Source organism: Haematobia irritans, chromosome 1, assembly GCF_050003625.1.
Source record: "Haematobia irritans isolate KBUSLIRL chromosome 1, ASM5000362v1, whole genome shotgun sequence".
Lineage (NCBI taxonomy): Eukaryota > Metazoa > Arthropoda > Insecta > Diptera > Muscidae > Haematobia > Haematobia irritans.
The window spans coordinates 280,873,277-280,892,287 of NC_134397.1; the positions used below are offsets into that span (position 1 = coordinate 280,873,277).

The 19,011-nt window shown below is 35.9% G+C and overlaps 1 protein-coding gene across 6 annotated transcripts in view; it reads right to left on the bottom strand.

Moving 5' to 3' along the window:
• The window catches only part of jus (EB domain-containing julius seizure protein), a 140,904-nt gene that overhangs the window by 77,964 nt on the left and 43,929 nt on the right, over positions 1-19,011 (bottom strand). The window contains exon 1 of one of the 6 annotated variants that reach the window (XR_012720010.1): positions 8,760-8,902. The exons of the other annotated variants lie outside the window; for them this stretch is intronic. The gene's annotated coding sequence lies outside the window, so the exon portion shown is untranslated. Of the gene's footprint in view, positions 1-8,759; positions 8,903-19,011 lie in introns of those variants that run through there. 6 annotated transcript variants of the gene reach the window in all.

A 19,011-nucleotide genomic window follows, 5' to 3' on the forward strand; every position in this document is an offset into this window, starting at 1 on the left:
ATTTAGTTTTTAGTTTTAGTTCGCTCGTAAGTCTTTAAATTAGAGGATTTCGAGAAATATGTCGACAAATAGTTGTGAATAAAGCCAAATTAAGTAAAAAAGTTTATTTTTTCTAAAACAATAAACTCTTTTGAAAGCATAGATGAAAAAGTTGTCTGCACTTTTTTGCACATTTTGAAATTAAATGGAAATACATTTTCAACCCCTGGTACTATATGTCCCCAACTGTTCACAAATATTTATTACTTGGAGCAGAAATAATTAACCACGCTTTACTTCCAATTGGACAGTTGTCGGAAGAAGCGCAAGAAGCTAGAAACAAAGATTTTAAAAATTTTAGAGAGCATTTTTTGCGAAAATGTTCTATGGAAAAGTCAAATGAAGAGATATTTAAAAGACTGTTAATTAACATACTTCGGATCCAGTTATATCAGAAATGAGAAATTAAAAGAAAAGAAACCCCACAATTTGCCTATGGAAGCAATTCAAATGTTGATATTTGAGTCAAATCTTGATGGTGATCAAAATGCCAGTGTTGATGATAACGATACATATAGTAATTTTACTGACGATGATGATAATAATTGTTAAGAATCAGATCAAAAAGCAGATATTCATTCTCTTTTTTTGTTGCAAATCAACTAATGGAAAACAAATAAAATGTGGACTAAAAAATATTTAAAATTTGATTGGTTTTATGTCTTTTAGTGAATTTGGCCGAAAAAAGTTAAAACTATAAACAGGGAAAGCTACTTCGAATTAATTCCCACTTTTGACATAAAAAACCCCACTGTGCGTCGCCGACCCGTTTTTAGCAGTCGACGCCGCCGCCGAATATGCCGACTCATCTCGACTCAAATTTAGCCGCCAATTAATCTAAAATATTGATTTATATCAGAAAAATTTAATAATATTTGTTATAGTTTTTACGAAAATTTTGAACTTTCCACCATCAATCAATTAGTATCAAGTTGCTATAATAGTTTTACAAAAATTTTGCTCAAAAATTTTGAATGTAATGTAAATTTGATTGTAAGATTGGTTGTACAACTAATCTCATTACAATTCGGAAAACTTCAAATTGATTTTATAACAGATAATTTTGCGCCGCCGAATAGACAATTTTTTATCGGCTAAGCCGTCAAGCCGCCGGAGGCAAAAATTTAGTGTCTGCCGCCGCCGACAAGAAAGGGTCGTCTGCATGATATGGTATTAAATGATCGACGAATAAAAGTGCGGAATTTGCTAATATCATGGGCATCTCAAATGATCGAATACATTTAATTTTGTATGAAGAACTACAGATGAAATAGCTATCTGCAAGATGGGTACCGCATTGCATTTTTTTCTGAAATGCTATTTGACATTACTTTTCGCTACTATTAACGGCAAAATCACTGCACAGAAACAAATTTCACGAAAAATTTTCCAATTAAAATCTTGAGTTTTAAAAAATATTCAATTAAAAATTTAATTGATTTAACAAATTTTTTAATTGAAACAAAAATCAATCACAATTAATTAATTTTTTAATTGGATCACTTAATATTGTAATTGACTGTCAATTAATTTTTTAATTGACACTATAATTTCTGTGAATGAAGACATTTCAATTAATTCTAAAATATTTAATAAGAATAAAAAAATAATTTAAAAAATGGAGGGACTCAGTAGGATTCGAACCCGGACATCAAGATAGGATTTTAATTACTGGTATTAATAAAATGAATCACTTTTGGTCTACACACGTAAGTTATTATTTTTAAATCCTAGGTAATACTGCAAGTAGTAAATTTTTGATTACCGGTATTACTGGAAGAATCACTAGTGCCGACATTATTTGAGTTTTGTCTGAAATGTATATGGTATTTTGAAACTGCATTTAACTCGGGTTTTATTCTCAATAAATCATTGAATTGATTGTCGTTAGACAATGAGATCCCACAAAGAAAAACAAATCTAAATATTCTAGTACATGAGTAACATTTGTGCGTTCGCCCATATGTCTGCTTGTAGTATGAATAATGTGTGTTTTTTAATGTCTACCCAATACTGGTGTTGACCTGTAATTCTTTCGGCTGTCGAGCTTTTTGCCAGTTGTTGGATTGTTGATGGCACTTTGAAATGTCTATAATGGAGAGCTCTAATATATACACTAGAAAAATACAACCACAATGATTGTAGGTAAACAAAGTCTACACGAAAGTGAAATCTTCCTTCATAAAATATATCAATAAATAAACTGTATTTTTTCACATGAAAATACATTGAAATTTTTATTATTCAATGTAAAAAATTAATATTCAATTCCAGATGAATTTCGAAATTTTTTGTTATATCTCAGCGTATAGTTTAGTCATAAATTGGTAAGTCTTTTTTAATATGGCTTTCTTTTATATTATATTTGTATATTATTATTTGTTAATTATTTATTTTTTTTTTTGGAAACCAATTTAATGTTTTTCTTGTTGGAAATACTACTTTGCAACATGTTCATCAAGTAGCCTTTGCTTTTATATTATGACAAAATGTATTTTGAGTTTGTTGTCATTCTGTTTTTTCCATTCGTTATATTATATTGAATAAAGACTTTTATAGAAAAAACTATTCTTAAATAGCATTCGTGTTTTTTTGGTCTGTGCGATATATTGGAATATTGAGAATATTTCTATCAGGTTATGGGCCCAGGGCGTACTGGAGGCTGTGAATCAAGAATCAATTGAAAGGAAATTTTCAAAGGAAAAATATCAAGATAGTTTTTTAAGATTTTCGTAAAGGGAAAAAATACGGAAAGATGAGTTCATCGCTGTACCAAATAGAAAAGCTGGACGAGAGAAATTATGAATCGTGGTACATTCAAATGAAAAGCGTTCTCATACATAGCGGATATTGGAAGCACGCTAGTCGTGTCTTGAAAAAGGATCCTGCATGGACAGCAGAAAACAAAGCCATATGGGACGACATTGATGAAAAGGCTTTGGCAACAATAACGTTAAGCCTGAAATCAACGCAATTGAACTACGTCAAGCATTGCACAACTTCGAATGAGGCATGGGAAAAACTTAAGGAAGTGTACAAGCCGAAAGGACCGCTGCATAAGGTATCCTTATATAAAAAACTTCTAAACTTGAATATGAAAGACTACAAGAGCATGGTAGAGTATATCAATACATTTTCCGAGGTTACGGAAAAACTATCAGATGTCGGAATACAAATCCAGGAGGAATTATTAGTCATAATTTTGTTATCAAGCCTGGAAAAAGAATACGAAAATTTTGTCGTGGCAATTGAAACAAGAGACGAACTTCCGTCATTATCATCGTTAAAACTCAAACTTCAAGAAGAGTGGGAGCGAAGAGCAAATGTAAAAGAAGAAGACTCATCATTAAATCAAAATGCTTTTGGTGCTATGGCAAGAAAAAACAGAACGGATCAAGGAAATTCACATAACATAAAGAAGGAAAAAGATGGTAAGTGTTTTAACTGTGGCAAGAAAGGACATTATGCAAATAAGTGCAGATTCAAAAAAGGTGAGAATAAGACGTTCACATTGGTGGCATTGGCCGAAGCAAAACAAGATGGTAAATCTTTATGGTATTTGGATAGCGGTGCAACAAGCCACATGTGTTCTAATAAGAATTTTTTTACTGAGATGGTTAATTGTGACGAAACAATTATGCGTTCCGACAAAAATACAATTTCTGCAAAGGGCCGAGGTATGGTTTCCGTTAGATTGAACGGAGAAGAAATCAAATTTAAGAATGTCCTCTATTCAACGGATCTGAGCGGTAATTTTATCTCCATCAGTAGCCTTGTACAAAATGGGTGTGTAGTAAAATTTCATAAAAACGGTGCTGTAGTAACTGCCGATGGCGAATTGGTTTTACGAGCAAAGAGAGATAATAACCTATTTGTTATCGAAGCACAAGAAAATAAGCAGAAAATCTGTAGTGCAAATTCAGTTAACAATTTGTGGCATCGAAGATATGGCCATTTAAATTTCAAAAGTCTTGCTGATTTGTCAAGAAATGGTATGGTAGAAGGTTTGAATATTTCTGTAAATTCACCTAATGAAAATTGCAATACGTACTTTACCTTATCCAAAACATTCTGACACTAGATCGCAACAATTACTCGAAGTCATACATTCAGATGTATGTGGGCCAATAAATGAAGAGTCGGCTGGTGGTTCAAAGTATTTTGTTACTTTTATTGACGATATGTCCAGAAATATCTTTGTTTACTTCATGAAACGTAAAAGCGAAGTATTTCAAATTTTCAAGTCGTTCAAGAACATGGTGGAGCGCCAAACCAACCAGAAAATCAAAATTCTCAGAACGGACAATGGTGACGAATATTGCAGTAATGAATTTAAAAAATATTTAGACGGTCAAGGTATTCAACACCAGTTAAGTGTTCCCTATTCTCCGCAACAAAATGGGGTAGCGGAAAGGGCCAACCGCACTTTGGTTGAAATGGGTAGGTGTCTACTCATTGGCTCTAATCTGGACAAAAGTTTGTGGGCAGAAGCTGTAGCAACAGCAGCATATTTGCGAAATCGATGTCCATCAAAAATTTTGGGCAATAAAACTCCTTTTGAGATTTGGACCGGTAGAAAGCCAAAAGTGAATCATTTCAAGATATTCGGATCACATGCTGTATCACACAACAAGAAAAGGAAGGGTAAATTTGACGCCAAAGGAGCAAGCTATATCATGGTTGGATATTCCAGGGTATCGAAAGCTTATCGGTTGTATGACAAGTACACGCAAAGTAATTGAACGACGAGATGTCATTTTTGATGAGAGTTATTTTCCTGGCTGTGGTGAAGTCAGTGATAATATCGAATATATATATCATTTGAAGATAATAGGCAAATTGAACAAATCAATAATTCAGAAAGTGGAACTTCTGATACTCATGAAGTCCAAAATGGTGATGTAGAAAGTGTTGAAAATATTGGTTCTGTGAACCAAGCCACATCATCAAGTGATCAAAGTTTTCATGATTTTTCTTCTTCCGAGGAGGAGGAGCAACCTGTAGAGGAAAACAATTCAGAGCGACGTGGACGTGGTAGACCACGAATTATTCGAACCGGAAATCCTGGACGTCCAAGAAAAGTTTACAATATGCTGAATAATGTGGTGGAGGAAACTCAAAAAGTACCTGTCACATATGAGGAAGCATTATCCAGCAAATTTAGTAAACAGTGTATAGAAGCTATGGAAAAAGAAATGAAATCGTTAGAAGAAAATAATACCTGGACTTTACAAGAACTTCCTAAAGGACATAAGGCAATTAAATCGAAATGGCAATTAAATCGAAATGGGTCAACGTTATGGCATAGACTATCAAGAAACATTCTCACCTGTTGTGAGATATGCTACGATCAGGATGTTGTTGGCGTTAGCAGTCGAATATGAAATGCATATACACCAAATAGATGTTGTGGCCGCATACTTAAATGGAGATCTTAGTGACGAAATATATATGCATCAACCAGATGGTTTTAAGGATAGAAATCATCCTAACAAAGTTTTACGTCTACAAAAATCAATCTATGGATTAAAGCAGGCGGGAAGAGAGTGGAATTCAAAACTAGACGAACGACTTCGTAAAATTGGATTCAAAAGATGCGATAATGAACCATGTTTGTACACGATGGTAAGAAATAAAAATTTTATACTTCTCGCAGTGTACGTCGACGACATCATTATTGCCTGTAAAAATGAAAATGAGATAGTACGAATTAAATCGCAAATTGGAAAAGAATTTGAAATAACCGATAAAGGATTATTAGAACATTTCTTAGGAATGGAAGTACACCGTGAAGGTAAAACCGGAAATATTGAAATTGGTCAGGCAAACTATATAAAAGAGCTGTTAGAAGAATATGGATTAGCAGACTGCAAACCTGCTAGTGTACCGTTGACACCAGGGTTCCAATTAAACTGCAATGGAGATTGTAAGAGGGTGGATAAAACTTCCTATCAGTCGTTGATTGGATCACTAATTTATCTGTCGGTAACCACGCGTCCTGACATATTACATTCTGTATCGAAATTATCGCAGAGAAATTCAGACCCACACATAGAGCATTTTACTGCAGCCAAACAAATATTAAGATATTTGAAAGGTACCCAAAATATGAAATTAAAATTTAAGCAAGGAAACAAAAATCTGTTTGGTTACGCCGATGCAGACTGGGGTGGATGTACAGTGGACCGAAAATCTTATTCAGGATCAATATTTTTCTTTGGTCAATCCGCCATTTCCTGGGAATCCAAAAAACAAAGTACATCCGCTTTAAGTAGCACCGAAGCGGAATACATCTCAATGTCAAGTGCATCAAAGGAAGCAATATACCTAAAGCGTTTGTTGAAAGAGCTAGGATTTTGGAATGATGATGCTGTGGTACTTAATGTAGATAATCAAGGAGCAATAAAGATAGCTACGAATCCTGTCTACCACAATCGGACAAAACACATAGATATCAAGTATCATCATACGATAATTGGTGGAATCCAATGAAATACGTTTAACTTATTGTCCAACTCAAGATATGATTGCTGATATCTTCACAAAGAACTTGACGAAGGATTGAAATAATTTGTTTTACATAATGCACATGTTGAGGAGGAGTGTTGGAAATACTACTTTGCAACATGTTCATCAAGTAGCCTTTGCTTTTATATTATGACAAAATGTATTTTGAGTTTGTTGTCATTCTGTTTTTTCCATTCGTTATATTATATTGAATAAAGACTTTTATAGAAAAAACTATTCTTAAATAGCATTCGTGTTTTTTTGGTCTGTGCGATATATTGGAATCTTGAGAATATTTCTATCATTTCTTTGTTGTAAAAGCTATATTTAATTTCAGAGCAACTCCAGATAGATTCGAACAAATTTAAAAAATAAAGAATTGGTAAGTTTTCTTTTAAAAATTGGCTTTCTTTCAACTAGAATATTTACGTTTTTATGACCTTTTTATCATCAAAATTACAAGCTTTTATTACCTTATTTTAGTATTTCTTTAATCAAATTTTTTGGAAACCAATGTAATATTTTTAATGTAAAAAACAAATATTTAATTTCAGAATAACCTCTTACAAATTTGGAAAAAATTCATCTTTTTGTTGTTTTTTCGATCTTTATTTTTCAAATAAAAGTTTTTAGTACTCCTTTGATTGTAATAAGTGAATTGGTAAGGATTCTTTAACATTCTTTTAACGCTGGGCAGTCATCCTTATTTTTTGTACATTAACGTCATCCTTCGTCATTTTGACTACGGCTCATTTCAAGACGCTATAATTTTCATCGTGAGCGAAAAAGTGAACCAAACTTGAATTTATTTTCTTATTCAATTTGGTTTTAAGTAGTATAAAACAAAGATTAGTATAACTTAAATTTACCATTTCCCAATAGACTAGAATGCATTTTAAATCGAAAATGAAATTACGTGACGTCATTTTGACGAATGATGACTGTCTAGGGTTAATCAGAATATTTTTAAGCATATTATTATTTTTTTTTTCATTAGATTTTTTGGAAACTTATTTAATAATTTGATTTAATGTAAAAAATAAATATTTAATTGCAGAGTAACCCAAATAAATTTGGAGAACTTTTTATATTTCCCATCAGCGTACAATTTAATAGAGAATTGATAAGTTTTATATTAAAACTCTGTCCTTCTTTCAACTAGAATATTTATTATATTATATCGTTCACATCGATAACAACACGGTTTTATGAATTTATATAGAATACTTCATTATTTCTCTAATTGTTTCAGGTACAAATTTTATGAGATACGTTTTCCAAAGAAAAGTTGAATTCCTTACACCATTTGATAAAATGCCCCTAAATATGGTAAGTTACAAGCTAAAATGAAGAATTAAAAAATTATATTTCATTACATGGTGTTAATTTTTAAAAATTATTGCTTCCATTTTTTCCAGCAAGATATGTGAACAAATTACCTACGATGAATAAAAAAAGGATAAGTCAAAATGTCCAAACAGCGAGTTCAAATGAACTACTCTCTGTTCCACGTGGTCATAATTTTTATTCACAAAAAACATTGTATTAAGAACTTTCATCATAAGTTTTTATAATAAAGCACTTTTGCTTGAAGAAAGTTTAATTTTAATGTATGAACATTTTCATAATAGTAAAACGGTTTGTTGTTCCCTTAATTATTTAATTTATCTGTACTGTGGAAGGATTGATTTAAAAATAGTTTAGTCGTCGACATTATAAAGAGACTGTTAACCAATTTTTATTATCGGGTTTCCCACAAAATAAGCAAGTAAACCAAAATAATACTGACTTTTTAACTTGGTAGGGGTATATAAATCTTATGGCGTTGTAAAAATGAACTAAAATACAATGTTATAGATGAACTAAAATTTAAGAGAATTATAAACTAGACAAGTTAAAAAAAATCTTAAGGGATAAATCATGGTCAATATTACTACAGTTTAGTTCATTTTGCAATGGAAAAGGGTTCACTGTTTTTTCAGTGTACTAATTTAGCTATTTTTACAAGATTTTTCGTTGATAACTTCGAAATGGGTTATCAAGTGGATACAATATACACGGATTTTTCTAAAGCGTTTGATCGTGTTCCCCATGATTTACTTTTATAAATTGTACAGGATTGGTTTTAGTCTGGAATTGGTTGACTGGTTTAGAACATATTTAAAGGGTAGGGTATGTTCGGTGTGTTGTGAGGATTTTATTTGGATTCTTACCTTCCTTCATCTGGTATATCACAGGGCAATGTTCTAGGCCCGTTGTTATTCATTATTTTTGTGAATGTCATTAATTCATGTTTTTTGCATGTATGCTGATGATTTGAAAATAGTTATGCGGATTCGTTCATTAAATGATACGACATTACTACACAATGATTTGGATAGATTGTGTGAGTGGTGCTCCAAAAATGGTTTACCTCTCAATGTTTCCAAGTGTTCGCTTCTTACATTTCACAGATGTTATTAATTCACAATATTGCTTTCTTAATCGGAGTTTGTTATTGTTTATGAGAAACTTGATCTTGGTGTTTTATTATTATACCCTGCGCCACACTGTGGAACAGGGTAGTACATATGTTTGCAACACCCAGAAGGAGACGAGATAGACACATGGTGTCTTTGGCAATAATGCTCAGGGTGGGTCCCTGAGTCGATCTAGCCATGTCCGTCCGTCCGTCTGTCTGTGAACACATTTTTGTCATTAAAGTCTAAGTCGCAGTTTAAGTCCAATCGCCTTGAAATTTGGAACAAGTTCCTGTTTTGGGTCAGAATATGAGAAACTTGATCTTGGTGTTTTATACCCTGCGCCAAACTGTGGAACAAGGTAGTGCATATGTTTGCAACACCCAGAAGGAACGAGATAGACACATGGTGTCTTTGGCAATAATGCTCATTTTTTAGTATTATTGTTTGTTTTATAAAAAATATATATCTTTCGCTCGATTTTTCGTCATATGACCACAGAGGTCAAAGTTATAGTCTGCAATACGTAAAATTTTGCACAGAGAATAGGAATAGGGAATTAAAATACTAAATATGCATGTCAAATTTGGTTGAAGTCGGTTCAGATTTCTATATAGCTTCCATACATATGTTTTTTCGATTTGGGCAAAAATGGCCAAAATATCCACATTTTCCTTATAAATCCGCCACTGCTAAGGCGAAAACTTGTAAAAGTGACCCAATTTTTCCTTTATTTGTAATACATATCTATCGACCGATAAATCATAAATACACTTTTGCGAAGTTGCCTCAAAATTGGTTCAGATTAATATGTTTCCCATACTAACGTAGTGTACCATCCAAGGACATTAGACGATTTAAATTTTAAGTCTATAGATTACAAATTTTGTTCAGATGGAGTCAGATTTAAATGTATGTATTTGGGACATAAACCTTTATATATAGCACCTAACATATTTGACGGATTTGATATGGTATCCCCGCCCGACTTTTGACTTTCCTTACTTGTTTGATTGTACGTTAAGTTTTATTTGTCACTTAAATTACATTCTCCCGAAAGCTTATGTACTTTATTCGTAGAAATACTACTGAATTCTCTGATCCTTATATAAAGAAAAATTTATATTGTGCCTTTGTCCGCTAAAAACTAGAGTATGCTTCATTTATTTGGAGTCCAAACGCCATCTGTCACGCTGAACGTATTGAGAGGGTTCAATGAAAATTTTGAAAATTTGCACTTGTTTCAATGGCCTTTTCTGATCCTGTGCCATCTTACGAAAGTAAGTGTTTGTTGATTTCTTTAGAGACTTTGAAATCTAGAAGAGATGCCAATTCTTTAATGTTTGTGTATAAAATCATCAACTCTGTAACTGATTGTCCGGAATTATTTTTTTTTTATTTATTTTATTTCTATTTTATTCATATATTGTATTTATTATTTTATTTTATTTTTATTTATTTATTTATTTATTTGTTTATTACTTGCCTTGATTCCTTTTAATGCCCCTTCCCGCCCTCTACGACGGTATTATCCATTCCGTATTGCTAGTCATTCTACCAACTATGCATCTAATGAACCATTAACTAAAACTTTAAGGCTTTATAATTCACTTAGTGATAATATTGATTATACCTCCAATTGTTTAATTTTTAAGGAACATGTTGGTAATTTAGTTAATTAATTAGAATATTTTGCTAGTCTGTAATGAAATATTCCATAGACTCAATAAAGGTAATGAAATATGAAAGATTCCTCTAAAAAAATTTCCGTGCAAAGTTCTCCCACCTGTGAGGTAAAAAGTTGCATACACAACATCTAGTGTACATTTACTTTAATTTCATATTCAGCGTTGCTAATTTTCCAAATAATTTTATCGAATTACAAAAGCATTGAAGTTATCACTGAAAAGGGTTCTCGTTTCGGAGATTGTGAGATTTGCTCCATTTTTCACACTATTGCTTGCTTCCAAGGAACTTTTTTGAAGTTCTACGTTGAATACCTAATGGATTAAACACGTTATATGAAATACGAAAAACATTTTGTGCAACACAAACACATGAAATGTTAAATTACCCAAGACAACGACTATAGAGTTAAGAATCTCCTGCGAAATGATGCCACCCCTCGAAATGGTGAAGGTACAAGATGACTTACGACCTTTGTTATTCTCCTCGTTTGCATCTTTGTGGTGGTATGAATGGTTGAATGTCGTTGTATGAATGAATAAAAGTAGGAGGTTGCATTGGTAAAACGGAAAGGTATCATATGACCAAATACACAAGTATCCGATTGCCATTTTCAAATGCCTCTCACATCACTAAGCCCCAGAAGTCGTTATGATTTCTTTGTAGCTTCTTTTGGCAGGCTTAATACCGAAAATAATTGAAGGCCAATGGTACAAAAGAAATGACGTGTTTTGAGATGGGGGCAACGTTCAAGAAACCAAGCATGACGCTCGTATGAACAGCCACAAATATAAGGCATATTAAATACATGGTCTACACCATCTCCGGTGAATGCGGTATGTCTACAGAGTAGCATTCAAATATAATTCGAACACCACTAAGCATAATGTAATACTTAATGATACACTCGAGTTCAAGATGTGAATGATATCGGTGCAAAATTCGATAAAGTTATTAAATAAATGTATGGTAATCGATTTTCACAAACATAAAGAAAATACTCTTAACAAAATTTAGTCCGACTTTTGTACGGATATGCTATATGGCGTGAAACGAACCCGGATGTACACAAGGAAATAAACGTTGTTAAACTCAATAACCAGCGAAATTACATCATGAAGTGTAATAGGCTTACTACACATGAATTGGAGAGTACTCACCACCGAATACGGAATACGATTCACAACAATAGTGGTATTGAAGTTGTTGCAGATCGAAATGAGAAACTCAATGCTGATGACATACCAACCGAACACCATATTTACACCAACTCCGCATCAACACAAGACGAGAATATAGGATTCGGAAACACGACGTCTCAGCCGAATGACGACCTGGCTGAATTTTAAGTGAAGTTTGCTGAGGTAAAATGTATACCTATTAGTGAAAGAAGCTCTATTAACCGGCTCAGGCAAGGACGGGCAGCAAATAAACAAATAAAGATGGCAAACGGTGTCATAAGAAGAATACTTGAAGTGGAAGACATGGACATCACTGAATTGAATCATCTCCTGTATGCAACGGGAGCTCTAATTGCGGGAGAGACTAGTCCCAGGAGTAAAACATCAAGACCTGTTGATAGAGGTGAGCCAATGTGGAGTCGGCGGATTAATCGCCAAATTGAAATATTCAGGGGCCAGCTCTCGATAGTAAGTGAGTATAGACGAAAAAATGGTGAAGTTTCATCAAAAGTACGTAATAAACTACCACGTATAATGAACACGACTTACAAGTGAGGACGTAGTAACTTTTGAAAAAGTCACCAACAGGAAACTACAGGCAATGTCGCAGAGGATACAAAACGGTACTGGTAATCTATATTGGAAGATTAACAGCAACACCAGCATAACGCTGAATGGATCAACAGAGTAGGAGGGTAGAAAAGTCAGATACAGATACAGAATTGGTCCAATATAGAAGCTGAAGAACTTGTCAAAATCATTGCGGCTACTCATAATTGGAAAGCACCAGGGCCAGATAATGTGCAAGACTATTGGATTAAACAATTTATATCAACACATCAAAGTAGGGTCAAGGCCTATAACACCAAACACAAACTCAACCTGGAGCTACAAGAAATCAATATGAACAATCAAAATAATCAACAATAACCCCAAGCCGAACAAAGGACAAATACGACCAGAAGTCCACCTGTGCAACAACAGGGGACCACCAACACAGGGCTGCCGCGGCGTATAATAAAATGGACGCATGAAATGAATGTGTCCGTAATGAAGGCATACTACATGTCAACGCGCAATTAAGACCTGACTGGCTATGGGCAACAAAACCTAGCTGACAGGAGAGCAGCTATTATAAGGAATAATTTAATCCCACTAGGTTAGGTTAAAGTGTCAGCCCGATTAAGATTCAGGCTCACTTAGACTATTCAGTCCATTGTGATACCACATTAACTAAAAGTACCTATTACATATGGGCACTTCTAGTTTTAACCGCTGAACCTTCTTGATTATTTTTCTTTGTTGAACCAACCAGATTGTTCCAAAAACATTAGCAGACTGCTTAAGTTAACGTTTTCCAGATCCGCCAGTAATCTGAAACTATATGCTCCTAAAAGTTGCTTGCGCTTTACCAATAGTTTTTGCAAAATCGCCTATCAGGCAGCGACCCGTTATAGCAGATATCAGTAGTGATATCTGACGTATCGAGAACACTAGCATATCTAGTGTGCGGTTTAAGTTTAAATGGGCCATATTTGCTTGGTGTCGTTACAGCCCTTGCAATTCTCCCATCGAACCTTTGTAATCATAACAGCCTTCGCACGCAGCATGAGCTTGCAGGTAGCCAGGGGCATACCTACAGATTCTAGTTCCCCTGGAATATGTAAGGTAGTCCCTAGCCTTGCCAACTCATCCGCTTCGCAGTTCCCCGGTATGTTCCTATGGCCAGGCACCCATATTAGGTGAATATTATACTGCTCAGCCATCTCATTGAGAGATTTGCGGCAGTCGATGGCCGTTTTCGAGTTGAGGAACACAGAGTCCAAGGATTTTATTGCAGGTTGACTGTCTGAGTATATATTAATGTCTACATTTTTTGGAACATTACTTCTCAGCCAATTCGCCACCTCTCTTATTGCTAATGTTTCAGCCTAAAAAAGACTACAGTGATTAGGTAATCTTTTCGCTATTCGAAGTTCCAGATCATTAGAATGTACTCCGAAACCCAATTGTCCATCCAATTTGGAACCATCAGTGTAGAAATCTATATATTCTTTATTCCCCGGGGTCTGTGTGCACCACGCCTTACTGTTAGGGATTAGACTCTCAAACTTTTTGTCGAAAAGTGGACTCGCCAAAGTGTAATCCACTACGTTAGGCACATCTGGCATTATTTTGAGGACCGAACTGTGACCGTAACATTTTTCCGACCACAGCGATAGCTCGCGCAACCGCACAGCCGTTGTTGCAGCTGACTGTTTGGCCAAAATGTCTAAAGGCAATAGATGCAGCATGACATTAAAGGAATTTGTTCCTGTCTTGCTGAATGTGCCTGAGATACACAAACACGCCATACGCTGAACTTTGTCTAAACTTGTTGGCTGGTGAAGTGCCGACCACCAGACTACAACACCATATACCATTATAGGTCTAACCACTGCCGTGTATAGCCAATGCACAATTTTTGGTTTTAGTTCCCACTTTTTTCCTATTGCCTTTTTGCACGAGTACAAAGATACCGTTGCTTTTCTCGCCCTTTCTTCAATATTAAGCTTAAAGTTCAGCTTCCTGTCCAAAATAACGCCAAGGTATTTTGCACACTCACCAAAGGGAAGTTTTGCGATCTTTGCAGTACATGACTAGTTCTGTCTTTGCAGGATTCACCCCAAGACCATTGTCTTTCGCCTCATTAGAAGTTCGTCTAATAGCCTAAGTATACATGGATCAACATTCAGAGTTGTCAGTCCATTGAATATCGAGCTCGGATGGACATTATTGAACGCCCCTTCGATGTCTAGAAACGCCACGATTGTGTATTCTTTGACAGATAGTGAGCTTTCAATAAAGCTGACTAGTTCATGTAATGCGGTCTCAGTAGACCTGCCCTTCGAGTATGCATGCTGTCGTTTCGAGAACAAACTTGAATCGATGCTAGTTCTAAGATAAATATCTATCATCCTCTGCCGAGTCTTAAGAAGGAATGAGGATAAGCTGATTGGTCGGAAATCCTTCGCCCTCGAGTGAGAGGCTTTTCCCGCTTTAGGTATGAAAACTACTTTTGTTTCCCTCCACTTTCCTGGGATATATGATGAGTTGATACATCCTTTATATATCGCCGATAACCAGGGGATAATTCTTTCAGCCACTGCTTGTAATTCCGCCGGAGTAATTCCATCAGGTCCGGGGAATTTGAATGGTCCAAAGCTATTTAACGCCCATCTTATTCTAGATTCCGATACAATTTCCTCGATAGGAAACGACCGCTGAGCCACTGTGGCACCGCCAGAAACTGGTTGAACCGTCTGATTTCCAGGAAAATGTGTGTCCAATAGTACCTCCAGCGTCTCCTCACTGGACGTTGTCCAATTGCCCTCCGATGTTTTAATGAAACCTGGAGCGGAGTTGGTGGATGCTAGAACCTTCCGTAGTCTGGAAGCGTCGGACGTATTCTCAATACTGCTGCTGTAATCATTCCAAGAGTTATGCTGAGCATTTCTCAGTTCTCGCTTGTATCCTCTCAGATTCTTCTTGTAAGCGCCCCAATCCTCAGGAACTCTAGTGGACTTTGCCTTGTTAAAGAGCCTCCTGCAGGATTTCCTCATATTACTTAATTCCGTAGACCACCATGGTGGTCGATTTTTCCTCCTTGGCTTCCCTCTAGGACATGCAGCTTTCAGTGAGATGTTGAAGGCCTTAGTAATCCGCTCCACTGCGTGTTCGATATCTTGCACATTTCTCATATTTGTGTCTGTTGTTTCCGGTCAGCTTTCCTAACATTTGGCGGAAATATGGTGTTGGTGGTATGAACATCAAATTTGAAACTGATGTAGCGATGATCAGAGAAGCTGTGTTCACTTAAAACCTGCCACTCAGATATCATTTTATTCAGTTCTTGCGTGGCCAAGGTGATGTCCAAAACCTCTTGCCTGTTTTTAGTGACAGAGGTTGGGGCATCTCCCTTGTTGCAGACTACCAGTTTAGTACGCAAAATAAACTCTATTAGCGACTCTCCTCTTGCATTAGTATCACTACTTCCCTATATACTATGATGCGCATTCGCATCGCATCCCATAATGAGTTTCGTCTTTGTTTTCAGTGACTCCTCAACTAAGGTCTTAACGGCACATGGAGGCATCTCCCTGTCATGTGCCATGTAGACCGAAGATACCCAATATTTGCATTTGGCTATTTCTAAATTGGCAACGACAGTGTCTGCATTGCACATTGAAGGAAACAGAAACAAGTTAAGCTCGTTTTTAGCAATTATTTAGGCTCGAGAACTATATCTATGTCCCCTTTCAATAGGAGAACTTTTAAGGCAGCACATGCAGCCTTACAATGATGAAGATTTATCTGGAGGATTCGTTGGACCATCGAGATTTTCAACAACCGTCACATCAGCCGCTTCAATCGAGTCATCAAGAATGTCCTCTTCAGAGATCTCGGTGACTCTCGCAATAACCATAGGTTCAACTTTGGTGAGTTCTGAGGCAGTAGAAACTTCGTCACGCATACGGTATCTATCCATGTCTTCAACTTTGGTATCTCCCTCGACTTCGAAAGAGGATCCGCTTACTTCTGATTCAGACAGAGGCTTGTCCATTTCCAAATCCTTTAGCTGATCGTTTTTATACACCTTCATTTGGATATAATGAAAGCCATAACATACACGGCCTGAGACTTTGCTAGATGTGGCAAAGACTGAGTGTTCAATATAAACACTGCGTGCCGTCTTGGTCCATCCAATCAGCTGTTGGAAGATCTGGATTGCATCGTTTCAGCCTATTTAAAATAGATTCAGGTATCCACGCATGTGCTGTAGGTCTAGCCGGTATGTCTTTCTTCTCGACTAACTCTAGAGCAGCTCCTTCCCAAACTTCACCAATTAGTATCAGAGCAGCTTTAAAACATTCTATAGACCTCTGGTCCTCAAATGCGACTAGCTTACATCGTCCTTGATACCAACCAGCCTCTTGGTGTCGAGGATCTGGGCCGGGAAACTTTTCCAGCACCTGTGAGTAGACGACAGACAGAGCATTATCAATTTCCCCCCATTTTTGCTTTGGAATTATACCGTCCAATGCTCCTTTATTAATGATAGCAATCACAAGGATGTCTTTAGCAACTGAGGCAAACGATCTTTGATCCCTTTTGGAGGATGGCAGCTCATCCGGCGATCGTTCCCTTTTTCCAGTCTCAAGAATTCCTTGAGCCCATTTTAAAGAATCGCTTTGTTTAACCGACAGCGTGTCTGGGTCGACTGATCCTAACTTCTTTAGGATAAACAAAGCATTTCTGCGTTCCTTGAACCTCGGGTTAATAACCAGCCATATAACTCATACAACCGGCAAAAGAAGTAGAAACAAACTTACCGCAGTCAGACGTAAGCACAGAGTCCACACAATATGACCCACTAAATGTAACATTGGAACACATACGCGACAATCAAACAGAAATAAAAATAAATATACCCAAAGACGACGCTACACAAAAAGTCACACAAAACATACTCTTCCGAACAAACGAGAAGCAATTCTACAATTCAATAGCGAATGAAATGGATGAAATAGAAAATTTCTGGAGAACAATATAGAGCAATGAGGTACACCACAACCATAGCTCCACATGGATCAACACAGTTCGGGATCAGACCTCACAAATCCCCGAAATACCAACAACTCATATCACAACCACTATTTTGGAAAATGCCATACGAAAACTGCATATCTGGAAGCAACCCGGCGCTGACAAAATACATAATTATTACTATAGATATCTTACCACGCTACATAGCCACATGTTAAACATCTTTAATAATATGATACCAACCCACAACAAATCACACAAGAAATGTGTGCTGGTATAACTTACCTCAAACCAAAAGTAGAGCAACCAACAACAGCAACACAGTATAGACCCATAACATAGTATATAAAATCTTTACCTCCTGTATCGCAGCAAAACTCAGCGAATACTGCGAAAGCAACTACATAATCGCAGAAGAACAAAAAGGCTGCAGGCAGAACACAAAAGGATGTAATGACCAACTGATCATAGACAGTGTCATAAGCAACCAAGCCATAAGAAATATGAAAAATCTACACACAGCCTTCATAGGCTGCCAGAAAGCCTTTGACTCCATCCCACACTCATGGTTAATAGAAATACTTCGCATATACAAAATAGACAATAAACTAATAGACTGCATAAGATGTATGATGAAATACTGGACAACACTACACATAAGACAAGGTAATATAAATACACTCAGAGAAGAATGAACCCATTAGCGATTTATTTTTAACTAACCAGGATTAATATTGAACTTCGTATGTCGCTAAAGAAGCATGTACCCATAGTAATAGTTAAATTTAACTATCTGTGAGTAAAATTTTGAACTACTCCATATTATGGAATTTACTTGTAGTTACGACGTTCAATTTTCTGAGTGTACTACTTCAAACCCCATAATGATATGTTAACGCGTGGGATATATCAAGGAGATTCCCTAAGCCTACTCCTGTTCTGCCTGTTTTCTGAGTGTACTACTTCAAACCCTATAATGATATGTTAACGCGTGGGATATATCAAGGAGATTCCCTAAGCCTACTCCTGTTCTGCCTAGGACTAAATCCCCTCTCACTACTAATCCTAAAAAGCCAATACGGCTATAAACTAAATTCAAGTGGCCAACACAAGGTCTCTCACTGTTTCTATATGAACGACCTAAAACTATATGCCAGTACAAAACAAAATCTTAAAAATATGCTAAAAACCGTAGAAATATTCTCAAATGACATAAAAATGCAATTCGGCATCGACAAATGCAGACTCCAAAATATAATATGGGTAAGTACACCCCATCAGACGACTTCGTTACTGCAGATGGCAGTCATATTACAGCTATCGAGAGCGGGGAATACAGACTATCTGCAACTCCAGGCTTAATGGGAGAAACCTCATTAAGGCTATAAACACATATGCAGTAACACTACTAATGTACACGGATGAAAAAGACTGTTTTTCATATGTTTGGCTATAAGCATTATATGTTTGGAACACAAATTTTTAAACACAATATTTTTGAGTGCAAGCATATAATGTTCATAAACTAGCATAACATGCTTGGGACATATATG